Source organism: Phocoena phocoena, chromosome 5 (genome assembly GCF_963924675.1).
Source record: "Phocoena phocoena chromosome 5, mPhoPho1.1, whole genome shotgun sequence".
Lineage (NCBI taxonomy): Eukaryota > Metazoa > Chordata > Mammalia > Artiodactyla > Phocoenidae > Phocoena > Phocoena phocoena.
The window spans coordinates 81970771-81988520 of record NC_089223.1 but is presented as its reverse complement, the minus strand read 5'-3'; the positions used below and the strand labels follow the sequence as shown (position 1 = coordinate 81988520).

Genomic DNA, 17750 nt, shown 5'->3' with positions numbered 1-17750 from the left:
TTTAAATTAAATGTATACATAGTACTGATATTTTACATTAGAGGGTTGTGTATTAGCTTGATAAAAACATGCTTTCTCTTTCTTGATATTAAGTCCTTAAAATTGTTTTTATGCACAGAATCTATTTTTAGTTCTTTCTAGAACTAAAATATTTTTAGTTCTTTCTAGAAAAATCTATTTTTAGTTCTTTCTAGAAAAATATTCATACTTATCAAAGAAACAGCTTATACTATTGATTTGGAAAAGATCAGTCAGCATAGGCTAAATTACTCTGTAGTAACAAACACCCTCCAAAAATCTCAGTGACTTGAAAATCACAAAGTTGTGTTTCCTGCTGTTGATGATCCCCACTGAGACTTGCTGAGTCACTCTACTCCTCATAACCACCTATGACTTTGGACACCATCTCAAATTTTACTGGTCACTATTTCAGAGTCAAAGGAAGTTACACATAAGCCCTTCCACTCACAACTTAAAAGCCATATCCAGTTCCGTGACTATACCCACTTAGAAGTGGGTTAAAAAGTGTATCCTACCAAATCCCGAAAAGAAGAAGAACTAGAAACATTTTCTGAACAGCACTTATATCTACCTCAGCTTATCTTTCTGCTCATCAAATAGCTGATTCACTCTCCTTTCTGCATATAATGTATACTTACTCGATTCTCAAACTACACAACCCGTAAGCACTAATTAATCACAATATTAGTCTAAAACCTGAGAATCTTTGGGTAATACATGCTGGTTTTGCATTCAAGTGATATGTGAAATCCTCTATCTTAAAATCAGAAATTACTTACCTTGATCCAGATAAATACATGTTATCTGTCCCCACAACCTGATATGTAATGGTCTAACAAATACTGGAAAACTGCAATCAATACTCTCATTTAGAAAAAGGAAGATGTGAGACACAGCATGTAGTAATATATAGCAATTCTGAAATCACCACTGGGCAAACTTTTTGAGGTATCACTACCCTAGAGGTAAGGAATGTTTCTTGACTATTCCCTGATTCTGCTTTGTGGAATGAGTGCTTTAGTCTCTTGTTCTCTATGGCTCTTTGCAGCTCTTTCAGAGATTTTACCCTTTGTTATCATTCTTGGCCACATCTGAAGTTCAAATTGGAAAAATATATCCTCCCGGGGGCTGAGTAACATTGTCAGCCTAATTTCTTTCCGGAGAAAAATCATTTTAAGCCTTGGACAGTCAGTCGTCTTTTAGTCTAAGTTATGGTTCTTTTGGCACTACAACCCTTTCGATAACTTGCCTTTTTAACAATTGGAGTCCCATCAGTGCCAATAACTACAGTCATAGTTCTATTTGGGACACCTCTTTCTCTTGATTTAATCACAAAAAGTTTATCAGTTTTAGTGGGTATGTTATATCACTAAACCTTTTCCTAAACCATTTTCTCAACAGAAGAGATTTTCTGGGAACAATATTAATTCTTCAGAGGTTTTAACAATCAGTGTAATGGTTCTCCAATTGATGTGATCTTTCTGCAAGTTATACCTTAATTGATATTTTTGCTTATATTTCTCATTTTAATATTCATCTTCTTAGGGTTGAGAAGCTGTAGCCACTTCTTAAAATTTTCTCTATATCTGAAATATCTTTATACACCCTTTTATCTCTGCTTTCAAATGGCCTAATTATTTACTGAGGTCATTTATTAATTGCAATATCTTGTCAAATGCACCTAATAGCATCCAACATTGACTACTATCATTCTAATGTCCAATCTTTTTTCTGAACACTACATTATTAACTATATATTCTGAATTTCAAACTATCTTGGGTGATCAATTAGCCAAATGTATTGCCACTACATTACATAGATTTCTATTTTTCAGTTTCCTTATCTTCAGATGACCCATCCTTAAGACACTGCATGTGTTCAGGTTTGTTTGTCTTCTTCAGAAACATCTCTCTTCTGGTTTTGATTTCTGTGTCATTCAGGATAGACTAGGTTATACTGTGGCAACATTCAATCCTTAAATCATGGTGGCTCAATAAAGAAATATTTATATTTGCTCATTCTACATGTTCATCATAGATGAACAATTCTGCTATTTGTGTCATTCTGCGACCATGACTGCCAGAAGGGCAAACACTTTGAATATTTCCAGTGACCTTGCCAGAGTGGAAATGGAGCTCTGAAGGATCTCACAATGAAACTTAAATGTTCTGCTCAGAAGTGACATGTTTCACTTATGCTCATGAATCTTTAGCTAGAAGTAGTTACAAGGCTTAACCCATCCTCACATGGGGCAGGAAATGAATTCTTACTTACTCTGAGGCAAGAAAGAGGGAAAACTAAAAAAAAAAAAAAAAAAGAAAACATTTATGAGCAGCATTAATGTGAACTATATATGTATTCTGTGTTGGTCATGGGTGCAAAAATCACAGATAGGATTTTAAAACAGCAGTGAAATATGTACAAGATAGATAGCACATGCAAACATTTGTTTGAAACTGAAAGTTCTCCAACCCAAAAAGCATAAACTGGTAAAGTACTAGAGAAAGACATTGTTACCAAATTCATAAAATATTTGCAGTTAAATGATAAGCTGAAAAGTTCCTGTGGAGATAAAAGGCAGTGCTCCAATAGAGTAGGAGGTATTTTCACATTTGGATAGTTCAGAAAACCTTGCCAGTAACTAAACGGGGATCTTTTTCAACAGAATTAATACTTTGACATCAGTGGTGAAGACAAAAATGCTGAAAGATGTTGGTCAAGATGGATACTACCAGCATGATAGTGATCCAGTTAAGCCAGTTAAAATCAGTCATTTAAAAGATTAGATACAGCTGTAAGCCATAGGCTGTTCAGCTCTTGGTAGCACTATATTTCAAGCACTTATTGATTCCCTGGGCATAAGAGTTTACTCTTTTGTTTCAATTAATACTGAAGGCATTTAATTCAATTCAATAGATATACTATTCTGTGTCTCAATGTTTTTTGTCTGGTGGCTACAAAATATCAAACTATACAAATAAGTAAGACCCTCAAGTAATTCAAAGACTAGTGTGGAAGTGGGGAGAAACACAAAGTGATATTAATATATAGAATGTGAGTGGTAGAAAATGGCCTGGGTATTCAGCAGTGAGGAATAGTTCAAAAGAATCAGAAAATGATTTCTGCAGGATGTATATTTTGAAAGCAAAAATAAGAAATGGATATAAAATCAAGGCAAAGAGATGAACCTTAGTGTGGGAAAGAGAATCAAAGGCAAGGGGGCAAAGAAGCATTCCAGAGGTTGGGGAAATAGTAAGTAGGTTAGCTGGGCTGTAGAGAGAAGCAAATATAAAGAAACAATGGTTCCAAAAAAGATGCGTAAAATCATGTAGAGACCAGTTCTTTTCCTTGCTCAATATCTGAATAAATTTTCTATCCTGGCTGATTCTCTCCACTACCTAAATCTTCACTGATCTCTTGACCACTAAAGTACTTACAGCACATAATTTACAATACAATTATGAATGGTGTTTGTACATGTGTATATGAATATTTAATTTTTGCCCTTCTGTTGGTTAGAACTTTATATAGATTTTCTTATATGCTCATGTTATATAACACAGTATAGACTATTGATTAATTTTTTAAATGTTAAAATTGTTGTATAAAATATAGTTCAGTGTCCACTGCTTATTATTTAAAATAGAATTTTATTGGAACACAGCCACATTCATTTATGTACTGTCCATGACTACTTTCATAATAAAACAGGAGAGTTGAGTAGTCGAGACCAAGACCATCAGATCTGCAAAGCACAAAATATTTACTATCTGATTCATAACAGAAAAAAGTTCACCAAAACCCACTTATCTAGTGCATTTATAAATGTGATCAATACATTAAAAGTACTTTCACATACATTTTATATGTAAAAAGTATTTTCTCATACATTTTTATCCTGATAACCAACAGTTGTTGATATTTCCATTTTATAGCTTCTGAAAACAAGAAAGATATTTTATGTATTGCAAATTATTTTGAATAAGTCTTTTTACCACACAGTTTTTTAGGTCATTATTGTTAAAAGGAAAGCTAAGAAACTATGGACCTAACAATTATTTAATGAAAATAATCAATGTATATTTAAGATTTAGTTATCTAATAGGAAGAGAGTAGGATGACCAAATTGTTAAATGGTAAAGCAATTGATGTTTTGCTAAAAACTCTATTGGGATTTAAGATTCTATCTAGCCAACATGCTACCACATCTACTTGATTTTCCTCTGAGGAAAGAAAATATACTTCCAAATTTATTGATAAGGCAGAAAACCTTTTGCTTTATTAATACAGCTATTCTTACTGAGTTCAGCATAGCAATGGTAAAGATAAGCTGCTGGCCTTAAAATTTCTAGTAAAAATAGTCATTGTTTAAGAACTTCACAGATTCCCAGTAAGATCTTAAATCCACAGTGTTTGAGAGAAGTGAGATCTAATCAACACAAAATATAGTTGTAGAAACATTAGAACATTCACTGATGAGAGATTGTATGCACAGGCTGTAACTAATATTTGTAACAAATATTCTTTAAATTTTGCTCCACATTATAATGTATATTATAACAGAATATTATATTGATTTCATTTAATAATTAATTTTCTGTAAATATGTAAGTTAAATAAAGAAACCTAATGTTGATACCAAAAAGTATAATTGAAGGAATAATGTGCTAATATCTATTCATAGTTAATTATCACTCAGAAAAACTGTACTTTTAGACATTAACATAAGTAATATAGTGAATGGTTAAGTGCATAGGCTCTAGAATCAGATAACCCTAACCTAAAATTCTGGTTCCTTCTGCATTTAGCTGTGTAGCCTTGATCAATTTAGGAATCTTCTGAGCCTCAGTTTCTTCACGAATAAAATAAAGTTAATAAAGACCTAACTCACTGGCTTGTAATTAGGTTTAAATGACATAATGAGCATTTGGGAAAGAATCAGCACTAAATAAATGTATGATTGTTGTTGTCATTTATATTGTTATGGTCTCTATCTATTTGGTGGAAGACTATATTAATTGGATTTGCTATTCCTAGAAAGAAATGAAATGGTTGGTTAAAAATAATAATAATAAAAAGCACAACATGGCAATGCACAGCATATTCATGCAAATAGTTGGTGAGAGAAAATCCTTGTAAATAAGTAATCTTCAAGTTCATTTTCTTCTTATGCTTAATCCACTCATATTTTACTATTACATTCTTTTCAAATTTTGTCACTGGTTGTACTATTATTTTTATCTCTAAATTAAGCTTAAAAAATAATAATAAACACCTGATTGTAACCAAGGAAGCCTGTGAAATGTGCTACACACAAAAGATACAGCAAAGCAAAAACTAGTCTTTTTAATTTAAAATTAGATTAATTTCTCCACAAGGAAACACATTAAAATACGTTATTTTTAATAACTACATATAATGAGACTAGCATATCTACTCTTTTGAGCAAATAGTGAAATGTACTGATATCAGTGCATTTCCAAAAATGAAAAAAAAGTTAAATGAAAAAGAATATGCACTAAAGTTGATTGATTATCGTTTTTATCGTGTTGTGCCTTTTGAAGATTTTGAACAAAAGTCATGTCTCTGTATTACTTGAAATTGAAAAACATGAAACACCAAGCCTTTCTCACATTATAATATACCAAGTTTTAATTTTCTAATCTCTAATGAAAATAATATGATTACACTGAAACACTTATGAACAAAAGGGATAAATAGTTCAAAACAAAGTAATTTATTCTAACAGTACATGGATAAAACACACACATCAAAATGGGAATGTGCCTCTATGTAGTTCTCTTCTTTTCAACTGCTTGAAAATTAACAGATTGGAAACATTTTAGAGGATTAATTGGTGAATGCTCATAGTTCATCAGAGAAATATTTAAATATGTTCATTATGGTACTTTTGAACTTGGTGTCAATTCAATTTTCTTATGGGAATCACTAAATGAGGAGCTACATTAAAATAATCTCAAATCCCAGTTTAACCTTTTCTGGATGGTGTATTTTGGAATACATTAATCACATATTAACAAAGAAGACAAGCTAACAAACAAAGAAACCCTTGTTGCATTACACAAGGGGCAAAAATAACTAAGTTGCAACCTCCATGAAAAATGTGTGTATGTCTGTGTGTACTTGAGTTGGGGGTGGGTGGTGTGGAGAAAGTGTCTATATACCTGATTTAGAGTTAAATTTACATTTTTTAAGTTATAAACTAAATCAAAGCCCATTTGATTTTCTCTTTAGACTTAGTCAAAGTAAGGGGAATAGTCCTAGCTTTATTCTAAAAGCTGTAAGTACATCCCCATTGGGCTAGAATTTTGTGAAGAAGATACAAAATATGTGGAATGTACCACTGACAGAGACAGCATCACTCTACAGTTAGTTCTTTAGCCACTGGCAGGATTGAATATGATGGCTTCATTTCTGTCAGGCTTGTGGAAGAGGTGATGGCAAAATAACTATAGGTTTCTGTTCTGATACAAGGAAATCCTAAAAAAAAAAAAAAAAAAAAGCAAAACAGAGTAGACAGCTTTCTATGTAATATGTTTGCCCTGCTATTGAGCAATTTTTATAGAACAAAAGTATCTGCCATTTATCTGCCATTCATTTGAATTATGAGGGGTTTTTTTTTTTAACGTTTTTTTAAGACAATATTTTTTAGAGCCGTTTTAGGTTCAGAGCAAAATGAGAGGATGGTACAAAGATTTCCCATATGCTTCCTACCTCCCATACATGTATAGCCATCCCTATTATCAACATCCCCTACCAGAGTGATACATTTGTTAAAATTGATGAACCTACATTAACACATCATAATCACCCAAAGTCCATAGCTTACCTTACAGTTCTGTCTTAGCGTTGTACATTCTATGGGCTTGGATACACATATAATAACATGTATTCATCATTTTGGTATCATACAGAGTATTTTCACTGTATTAAAAATCCTCTGTGCTCCACCTACTTATCCCTTCCCTGGCTCAGTTCCTGACAACCACTGATCTTTTTACTGTCTCCATAGTTTTTCCTTTTCCAGAAGGTCATATAGCTTGAATCACATAGTATATACCCCCTCTGGATTTACTTCTTTCACTTAGTAATATGTATTTAAGTTTCTTCCATGTCTTTTCATGGCTTAATAGCTCATTTATTTTCAGCACTGAATAATATTTCATTATCTGGTTGTGCCATAGTTTATACTTTCTTCTACTAAAGGACTTCTTGGTTACTTCTAAGTTTTGACAAGTATGAATAAAGCTGCTATAAACTTTCATTTGCAGGTTTTTGTGTAGATATAAGTTTTCTACTCCCTTGAATAGACACCAAAGTAAGTTTTATAAGAAACTGCCAAACTGTCTTCGAAAGTGACTGGACCATTTTCTATTCTAACCAGCAATTATTTAGAGTTGCTGGAGTTCCACATCCTTGCCAGCATTTTATGTTGGCTGTGTTCTGAATTTTGGCAATTTTAATAAGTGTGTACTGGTGTATCTCACTGTTGTTTTAATTTATGTTTTACTACTGACATGACTAGGAGCATCTTTTCATATGCTGACTTGTCATCTATACACCTTCTTAGCTAAGGTGTCTGTTAAAGTATTTGTCCTCCCCCCTTTTTTTATCAAGTTGTTTTCTTAACGTTGAATTATACTGTGGATAAATCTCCTTTACAAATGTGTCTTTTGAGCAAATATTTTCTCCCAGTCTGTGGCTTGACTTCTCGTTATCTTGACATTGTCTTTCAGAACAGAATTTGTTTTTGTTTTTTTTTTGGCTGTGCCAGGTCTTAGTTGTGGCATGTAGGATCTTTAGTTGTGGCATGCAAACTCTTAGTTGTGGCATGTGGGATCTAGTTCCCTGACTAGGGATTGAACCTAGGCCCCCTGCATTGGCAGTGCAGAGTCTTAGCCACTGAACCACCAGGGAAGTCCCAGAATCGAAGTTTTAAATTTTAATAAAGTGCAGCTTATCAATTATTTCTTTCATGGATCATGCCTTTGATGTTGTCTCAAAAAGTCATTGCCATACTCAAGGTCATCTAGGTTTCTCCTTTGCTATCTTCTAGGAGTTTTATAGTTTTGTTTTTCATTTAGGTCTCTAATCCATTTTGAGTTAATTTTTGTGACAGGTATAAGGTCTGTGTCTAAATTCCTTTTCTTTGCATGTGGATATCCAGTTGTTTCAGTCTTATTTGTTGAAAAGTCTATATTTTCTCCATTGTATTGCCTGGGCTCCTTTGTCAAAGATCAGTTGACTATATTTATGAGGGTTTACTTTGGGGCTTTCTATTCTATACCACTGTTCTGTTTATCTGTTCTTTCACCAGTACAATATATACTGTATAAATCTTGATTTCTGTATCTTTATAGTAATCTTGAAGTTGGGTGGTGTCAGTCCTTCAAATTTCTTCTTATATAGTGCTCTGTCTATTCTGGGTCTTTTGTCTCACCATATAAACTTTAAAATCAATTTCTTGTTATCCACAATATAACTTGTTGGAATTTGATTGTGATTTCCTTGAATCTATAGGTCAAGTTGGAAGAACCTACATCTCGACAATATTGAGTCTTCATATCTGTGAACATGGAATAGCTTTCCATTTATTTAGTTCTTTAGCTTCATTCATCAGAGTTTTATAGTTTTCCTCATAAAGATCTTGCCATATTTTGTTAGATTTATACTTAAATTTTATATGTTTTGAAGGTGCTAATATAAATTTTGTTTTGAATCCATTTGTTCATGTTAGTGTATAGGAAAATGAATGACTTCTGAATGTTAATATTGTATAGTGCAACCTTGCTATAATCACTTATTAGTTCCAGGAGGTTGGTTTTGTTTTTTTTTTATTTTGGGTTGTTTTCTCATCAATTATTTTGTATTTTCTACATAGATGATCATGTCACCTGAGAACAGACAGTTCTATTTATTCCTTCCCAATATTTTTGCCTTCTTATTTCACTTTATTGCCACATTGTTTTGGCTAGAGCTTCCAGCACAATATTGAAAAGGTCTGGTGAGCTAGACACATTCTTGTCTTGTACCTGATCTTAGTGAGAAAGCTTCAAGTATCTCACTATTAAATATGATGTAGGTTTTTTTTTTTTCATTTTTTGTTTTTTATTTTTGATACGCGGGACTCTCACTGTTGTGGCCTCTCCCATTGCGGAGCACAGGCTCCGGACGTGCAGGCTCAGTGGCCATGGCTCACACGCCCAGCCACTTCACGGCATGTGGGATCTTCCTGGACCCGGGCACGAACCCGTGTCCCCTGCATTGGCAGGCGGACTCTCAACCACTGCACCACCAGGGAAGCCCAACTGTAGGTTTTTTGTAGATATTCTTTATCAAGTTGAGGAAGTCCCCAATATGCCCAGTTTTCTGAGAGCTTTTTTTATCATGAATGAGTGTATTTCATCAAATGCCTTTGAAAGGTTTAACTTTCTATAGAATATTTATAACAGTATTCATAAAATTAAAGAAAGAACATTTCTCTAAAAATGAAGAAAAATTTGTGATTAAATATGTGGTGATGCCCTTCCATTTTCTTCATATTTCTTTGTGCATATTTTGAGTTCAGTATATCGGGAAAAAAAAGTCATTTAAATAACATCTACTTATTAAAATATATACTACAAAATAACTGTTGGTTTCATAATTTAAAAAATCACCCTTTATTTAATTCTTACTATGCACTAAGCAGTATTCTAAACCCCATACATAAATTATGTCACTAACCTCTCATTACAAAACCATGAGATATATATCTCTATCATCATCATCATCATCATCTTAGCCATTTTCAGTTTTTTAACTGTTTTAAAATTTGTATACCTCTTTATTGGAGTATAATTGCTTCACAATACTATGTTACTTTTTGTTGTACAACAAAGTGAATCAGCCATATGCATACATATATCCCCATATACCCTCCCTCTGGAGCATCCCTTCCACCCTCCCTACCCACTCCTCTAGCTCGTCGCAAAGCACCGAGCTGATATCCCTGTGCTATGCTGCTGGTTAGCAGGGGACTTTAACACCCCACTTACACCAATGGACAGATCATCCAAACAGAAAATAAATAAGGAAACACAAGGTTTAAATGACACAAGAGACCAGATAGATTTAATTGATATTTACAGAACATTTCACCCAAAGTGGCAGAATACACTTTCTTCTTAAGTGCACATGGAACATACTCTAGGATAGATAACATCTTTGGTCACAAATCAAGCCTCAGAAAATTTAAGAAAATTGAAATTATATCAAGCATCTTTTCTGACTGCAACACTATGAGATTGAAAATCAATTACAGGAAAAAGACTGTAAAAAACACAAACACATGGAGGCTAAACAGTGTGCTACTAAATAACCAAGAGATCACTGAAGAAATCAAAGAAGAAATTTAAAAAGACATAGAAACAAATGACAATGAAAACACGATGACCCAAGACCTATGGGACGCAGCAAAAGCAGTTCTAAGAGGGAAGTTTATAGCAATTCAATCTCACCTCAAGAAACAAGAAAAAATCTAAAATAAACAATCTAACCTTACACCTAAAGCAACTAGAGAAAGAAGAACAAAGAAAACCCAAACTCAGTAGAAGGAAAGAAATCATAAATATCAGAGCAGAAATTAATGAAAAAGAAATGAAGAAAACAATAGCAAAGAATAATAAAACTAAAAGCTGGTTCTTTGAGAACATAAACAAAATTGATAAACCCTTAGCCAGAATCATCAAGAAAAAAAGGGAGAGGACACAAATCAATAAAATTAGAAATGAAAAAGGAGAAATCACAACTGACACTGCAGAAATACAAAGGATTACAAGAGACTACTACAAAAAACAGTATGCCAATAAAATGGACAACCATGAAGAAATGGACAAATTCTTAGAAAGGTACAATTTTCCAAGACTGAACCAGGAAGAATTAGAAAATATAAACAGGCCTATCACAAGTAATGAAATTGAAACTATAATTAAAAATCTTCCAACAAACAAAAGTTCAGGACCAGATGGCTTCACAGGGGAATTCTATCAAACATTTAGAGAAGAGCTAATACCTATCTTTCTCAAACTCTTCCCAAAAAATGCAGAAGGAGGAACACTCCAAAATTTCTATGAAGTCACCATCACCCTGATACCAAAACCAGAAAAAGAGAGCACAAAAAAAGAAAATTATAGACCAATATCACTGATGAACATAGATACAAAAATCCTCAACAAAATACTAGCAAACAGAATCCAACAACACAGTAAAAGTATCATACACCATGATCAAGTGGGATTTATCCCAGGGATTCAAGGATTCTTCAGTATATGCAAATCAATCAATGTGATACACCATATAAACAAACTGAGGAATAAAAAGCATATGATCATCTCAATAGATGCAGAAAAAGCTTTTGAAAAAATTTAACACCAATTTATGATAAAAACTTTCCATAAAATCGGCATAGAAGGAGTCTACTTCAGCATAATAAAGGCCATATATGACAAAATCACAGCCAGCCTCATACTCAATGGTGAAAAACTGAAAGTATTTCCACTAAGATCAGGAACAAGACAATGATGTCCACTCTTGCTCCTCTTATTCAACATAGTTTTGGAAGTCCAAAAATGGCAATCAGAGAAGAAAAAGAAATACAAATTGGAAAAGAAGTAACACTGTCACTGTTTGCAGATGACATGATACTAAGAAAATCCTAAAGATGCCACCAGAAAATTACTAGAACTAATCAATGAATTTGGTAAGGCTGCAGGATACAAAATTAATGCACAGACATCTCTGGCATTCCTATACACTAACTATGACAAATCAGAAAGAGAAATTAAGGAAACAATCCCATTTACCATCACAACAAAAAGAATAAAATACCTAGGAATAACCTACCTAAGGTGGAGAAAGACTTGTACTCAGAAAACTATAAAACACTGATGAAAGAAACCAAAGATGACAAGCAGATGGAGAAATAGACCATGTTCTTGGATTGGAAGAATCAACATTGTGAAAATGACTATACTACCCAAAGCAATCTACAGATTCAATGCAATCCCTATTAAACTACCAATGGCATTCTTCACAGAATTAGAATGAAAAATATTACAATTCATATGGAAACACAAAAGACCCTGGATAGACAAAGCAATCTTGAGAAAGGAAAACAGAGCTAGAGAAATCAGGCTCCCCTACTTTCAACTATACTACATAGCTACAGTAATCAAGACAGTATGGTATAGGCACAAAAACAGAAATATAGATCAATGGTATAGGATAGAAAGCCCAGAGATAAACCCACACAAATATAGTCACCTAATTTATGACAAAGGAGGCAAGAATATACAATGGAGAAAAGACAGCCTTTTTAATAAGTGATGCTGGGAAAACTGGACAGCTACATGTAAAAGAATGAAATTAGAACACTACCTAACACCATACAAAAAGTAAACTGAAAATGGATTAAAAACGTAAATGTAAAACCAGACACTATAAAACTCTTAGAGGAAAACATAGGAAAAACACTCTTTGACATAAACCACAGTAAGATCTTTTTTAACTCACCTCCTAGAGTAATGAAAATAAAAAGATAAATAAACAAGTTTGGCCTAATTAAACTTAAAATCTTTTGCACAGCAAAGGAAGCCATAAATAAGACGAAAAGACTTCTCTCAGAATGAGAGAAAATCTCTTAGCCATTTTTAAATGAAAATTTATTTTTAGATAAATTAACTTATTTGAAGTTACACAAAAATAAATGGAGCATATTAGAAAAAAAAACATATGCACATAATTTAAAATTCAGTGGTATTACCAACATTCATGCTTCATGATTCGGACTGTAGATGGAGTTCTTCAAACTGTGGAGCAAGTTTCTATTTTGCTTGCTCCCCTCATGTTGCTCATGGTATTTTGCTACATATGAACAATGTGCGTTCAACAATGGCCTGTTAATTAATGGTCAGAAATACACAATTTTATTATAATTTAGAATCTATATAAGCCAGTGTAGTAGTAATTGTAAAAGTTTTTCCTTTTGTTGTATTAGGAGGGAAGTTTTGAGATGCAGTTTATTATTTTCAAAAACGTTTCTTTTTTTGTTACTGGAATGGCATTCTAGCAATAGTATTTAAAAGAAATGTTGGTTTATATATGCCCAAATTGATGTTTCATCACTTCTTATGTATCCCATAAGGACAGGGAGTTCACATGTCAGTGCATAGCTTGACCCATGTAACTATATATTGGAAACTGGAAGTTATAGAAAGTCATTCTCATACTCACAAGCATTGAGAAGTAGAAATCTTCTCCTATTTTTTTTTCTTGGCTGCAGCAGTAACACCCTGCACGACAAATGTACACTCAAGTAGGAAGAAGGTAAAGACTAAATGACCAAAAGACAGCTATAACATTTTATTGAAATATTTGAAAAATTACTGAATGTTGTATTTATCACAATTCTTTAATGTAAATTGACTTTAATAAAAATAATATATTTATCATTTAAATATCAATCAAGTATTCTTCCCCTTATAATGTTTCTTTTTCCTTTCAAAAGGACAATGAAAATAAAATGAATATTTTATATTTTTCCACTAACTATGACGATTAATTCTTTGTCATATGATTATTTTATTGTGAAAAGCAATAATGTTGCTGTTCAATAAATAGGATAATCATAGCTATTCTTAGGCAACTTAAGTCATTTGTGACAGTTCATACTTCAGTGTAGTAGCTTTGAAAATATATGTAACTTCATTACATTTTAGTCAAAGTTTCTAGTAAGATTCTTCTCACTGACACTTAGATCAACACACTGCATATGATTTTGAGTTAGTCTCCCTAAAGCCATATGATAAACCCAAGGACACATTGAATATTATGAATAGTTAGTTAGCTCTGCCTGGAATACTAGTCCCTCCTCTCATATACTAAAGACCTAACCCACTCACCCCCAAGCTGGGTTCTATAGAACAATATTCCATGTAATCAGTAATGGTAATGAATAAGGCTTAAACTGTGCTGTGCCCATTATGTACTTCTTTTATTTCCTCCTTGCAGCAACCCTATGACATGGCTATTATCTCCCTTTTACAAATGAGGAAATCAAGAATGAGGACAGTAGTAAGAAGCAGAGCCTGCATTTGTGCTCAGTCTAACTGATTTCAAAACCTATGTCAAAACCCTCTGAATCTCTTCATTGCAACAAAATTAATTTTAGCCTTTCCACTAATTTTACACTCCTCCATTCTGAATAGAATAGAAAAATAACGACAATGTGAAAACATATTTTAAAATATTCATAGCCATAATGCCTCATGTATCTCATGTGTTATTTACTTATATATATGCGTATCTGTATGGGCTGTTTTTTACACATGTATCTAATATCAATTACATCTTTTCTGATTAATCACTTTTAATAGTTGGTAATTGAATATATGCTTTTCCTCAAATTGCTTATATGGTTTTTGTCAAAACTTCTTCATAATTGCTTTTGAAAACAGTAAAAATCAACTATAGTAATTATAATAACTACATATAAAATATTTATCAATATTATGTCTTGTCACTATGCTAAATACAAAGGTTAGATTCATATATGCCCTTGTAGTCTTTCAAAACATTCTTAAGGATGCTACAGCCAGAAGGATTTAATCTAGATCTCATAATCCCCCTGCCCCCAGTCTTTTTAATCTCTCATCCTCATTGTTTTACAGGAATTTGTACTCCGAAGAAGTGACAGTAAAGGGACTTAGTGACAGACTCAGATATCAAGACTAATTAACTCATTTTTTATAATTTTGCATTACCCTGTGCTATTTCTAAGCATTTTGAGAAAAATATACTTATTTTACCCAATTTTTTTCCCTTACATTTAGAAAATAACTTGTTAACAATGGTATATTTTTAGGGTTAAAATATTTTCATCAAAAATGCATTGTTCTTAAATTTGGTAGATATAAGATGTTTATCTAGCTATTTTTTCTTTAATTTTACTGACAAATTAATAAATAGAAGAATGGGTTCAAGCTAAAATGAACTTTGTAGAACAGGTGCTTTTGAGTGAATATTTCCTTAGATGAAAGATAGCATACTTCTTAGTGAAAGGAGGTTAAATTATGTGAGAACACTAAGAAAAAAGCAATCAACAAAGTTTGGTGATAATAGAGGAAACATCATTTGGCAATATTAGTAATGATTTGATCAGAGGATTTTTTTAAAGCTTCACTTTAGATGCCAATAAATAGAGTAGCTTTTATAAGAGAGCCACAAACTATACTGAATTATAACTTTCTCTTGGTTATATGCCTCTTAAGAAAAAATGATGGGTGGAAATTATTGTAAATTGTAGATCAATAGAAATGTTGAACAATGAAACTGCAGGAAGGCTAGAGACCAGGTTGTCCCCAAGTGCTCTGCTGTACAAAGCATGTCTATCTTCTTTTTGCTTTGAGGCACTCTCATTTTGTATCAACACAATTTTAATGTATGTGTCTTTTTGTTCATGCTTCAAATTACTAATGGATATAGAATCTGACTGGCTTAATTTACTCCAGGAGTTATTATTCAGTTACCCATCACTAGCAAAGTGGATGAGAAACAGTCACTGGAGGAAACATTATGAGCCAAGCATTCACATTAAATTGTAATGCACAAATAACTCAATTTTGTTCCTTTTTATGGCTGAGTAATATTCCATTGTATATATGTGCCACATCCTCTTCATCCATTCATCTGTCGATGGACATTTAGGTTGGTTCCATGTCCTGGCTATTGCATATAGCGCTGCAATGATTCACTTTGGTGTACAACAGAAACTAACACAGTATTGCGAAGTAATTATACTCCAATAAAGATCTATTAAAAAAAAAACTGTGATGCACAAAGCACTTGATGACTAAGTACTTGGAAGCAATATATAAACAATAAGTATGATTCTAACATGAAGGTGTGTAGTATATTAGAAAGGCAGACTCAAGTAGGCCTGGAGTATGGACGAAAAGTACAGGATGGAGCCTGCAAGGCCAGCTTCTCAGGCATCCACTAAGTACTACTAAGAAGGTAACTACACTCTTTCTATCCCTCACTTTTCCATCTGGAAATTGAAGATAATAACAGTACCCTGTAGTTTTGTCACAGGTTTGTGTGTGTGTGTGTGTGTGTGTGTGTGTCTGTGTGTGTGTGTGTGTGATTTAATGAAATGTCTCTAAAGATGTTTTCATTCACCAAAATAAAGGTATTGTTTTCTCAAAAATGCTAAATGTATTACAGAGGAAAAATAGAGAGTTCATGATTAGAATTCCTACTCGTCGATTCATTTTTGAAATAAGTAATTGGTATTAAAATTAGGCAGAAGAAATACCAGGAGATTGCAGGCAATGTCTTAAAATCATGATGATTCACACAAGCTGAGGCCCACTATCTTTGGATGTGCAAAGATTTGGATTTTTCTATCTATGTCCTTGTACCTCTCTCATAAGTTTTGGTAAAGGTAGTAATTTCTTTGGATACAGGGGTATATTGATAAAAATTGTAAGTTACTCATGACAGTATACCAGCATCTAGGTCAACAGCAAGTCTAACAAAATATAATTAGGTAGAGTAACTAAAGTACAGATGGCTTTTACATAACTGTGACCATATATATTTGAGCCTTTGCAATTCAAGTCTTGCAAATTATTTCCCAAAACAGTTTGTATGAACGTGTACCAACATTTACTATGCAGTAGCCTCCCTTAATTTGCCACGTCCTTCCTTCCTTCCTTCCTTCACATATAACTAGGTTGAAAGAATGTATGCAACTTCTCTCAATTAGTTACCCCAGGAGTAAACACAATCATGGAGACTTCGAGGGTAGCAGGTCAGTCTATTCAAATAGGTCATTTCATTAATCAAAAATTAACATTTCTTCTGGAATGAGTTTAAATTGTTTGGTACTATTAAACATGTGGGCAAAAACTATATTTTTATGACTGTCAATAATTCTCTCTCTCTCGTGCTCACTTTCTCCCTCCCTCTCTTTCCCTCTCATTCTCTCTCTCATGTCAAGTTTTGAGCAGTTGGCATTGTTCTGTGAAACATTTCACTACAAACTAGAGAAGTTGAGCACAGTTTGTGGAGCAGAATTCAATTTAGTTTTTACTTTAGGATCCAGAGGCCAATATCTAATACTTCTTTCCTAACTCACCTTCGACAAACCACTTGTCTTAATTTTATAGCCAAAAATGTTTGATGAGAGAAAGTCTAGAACAACTTGGAGCCACCATGTGCCAGTGGGTCAGAAAAGCCCTGGAAAAGAATGAGAACTGGGCCTGGCTGCTATGAAGAAAGCAGCTCTGTGGCTGAGAGCACGCCTGGCATCCTCAGGGCATGAGACCAACTTGCACTGGGCAGTGAGTTCTCTCTAAATCAGCCGAATCTGCTAACCAGGAGGATAGAGACAACCAGGTCTTTGAAACCATTGCCTCTAGTTGTCAGATGCTCCATCAGATAGTGTTGGGAAGCCAGGAGAGATTGTTTCTGGAACTAAATCCTTCTCACTCAGTTTTTTTTTTTTTTGTATTTAAGTCATAGTTATCTCTGTTTCCTTCTTAGTGCCCAACATTGAGATTTTTAATATAACAATTTTTAAGATATAAATTTATGTTTTTAATATAAAGTACTATATAAATATGTCAAAATAAATGTATATAATAAAGCTCAAAGATCCTCACAA

At 33.2% G+C, this 17750-nt stretch overlaps 1 non-coding gene across 1 annotated transcript; it reads right to left on the bottom strand.

Moving 5' to 3' along the window:
• Positions 1-7887: 7887 nt before the first annotated feature.
• On the bottom strand, positions 7888-7960 carry TRNAG-GCC (transfer RNA glycine (anticodon GCC)). Its single transcript has one exon. It is a non-coding gene; the product is annotated as a tRNA-Gly (tRNA).
• Between the last annotated feature and the right edge of the window lie 9790 nt (positions 7961-17750).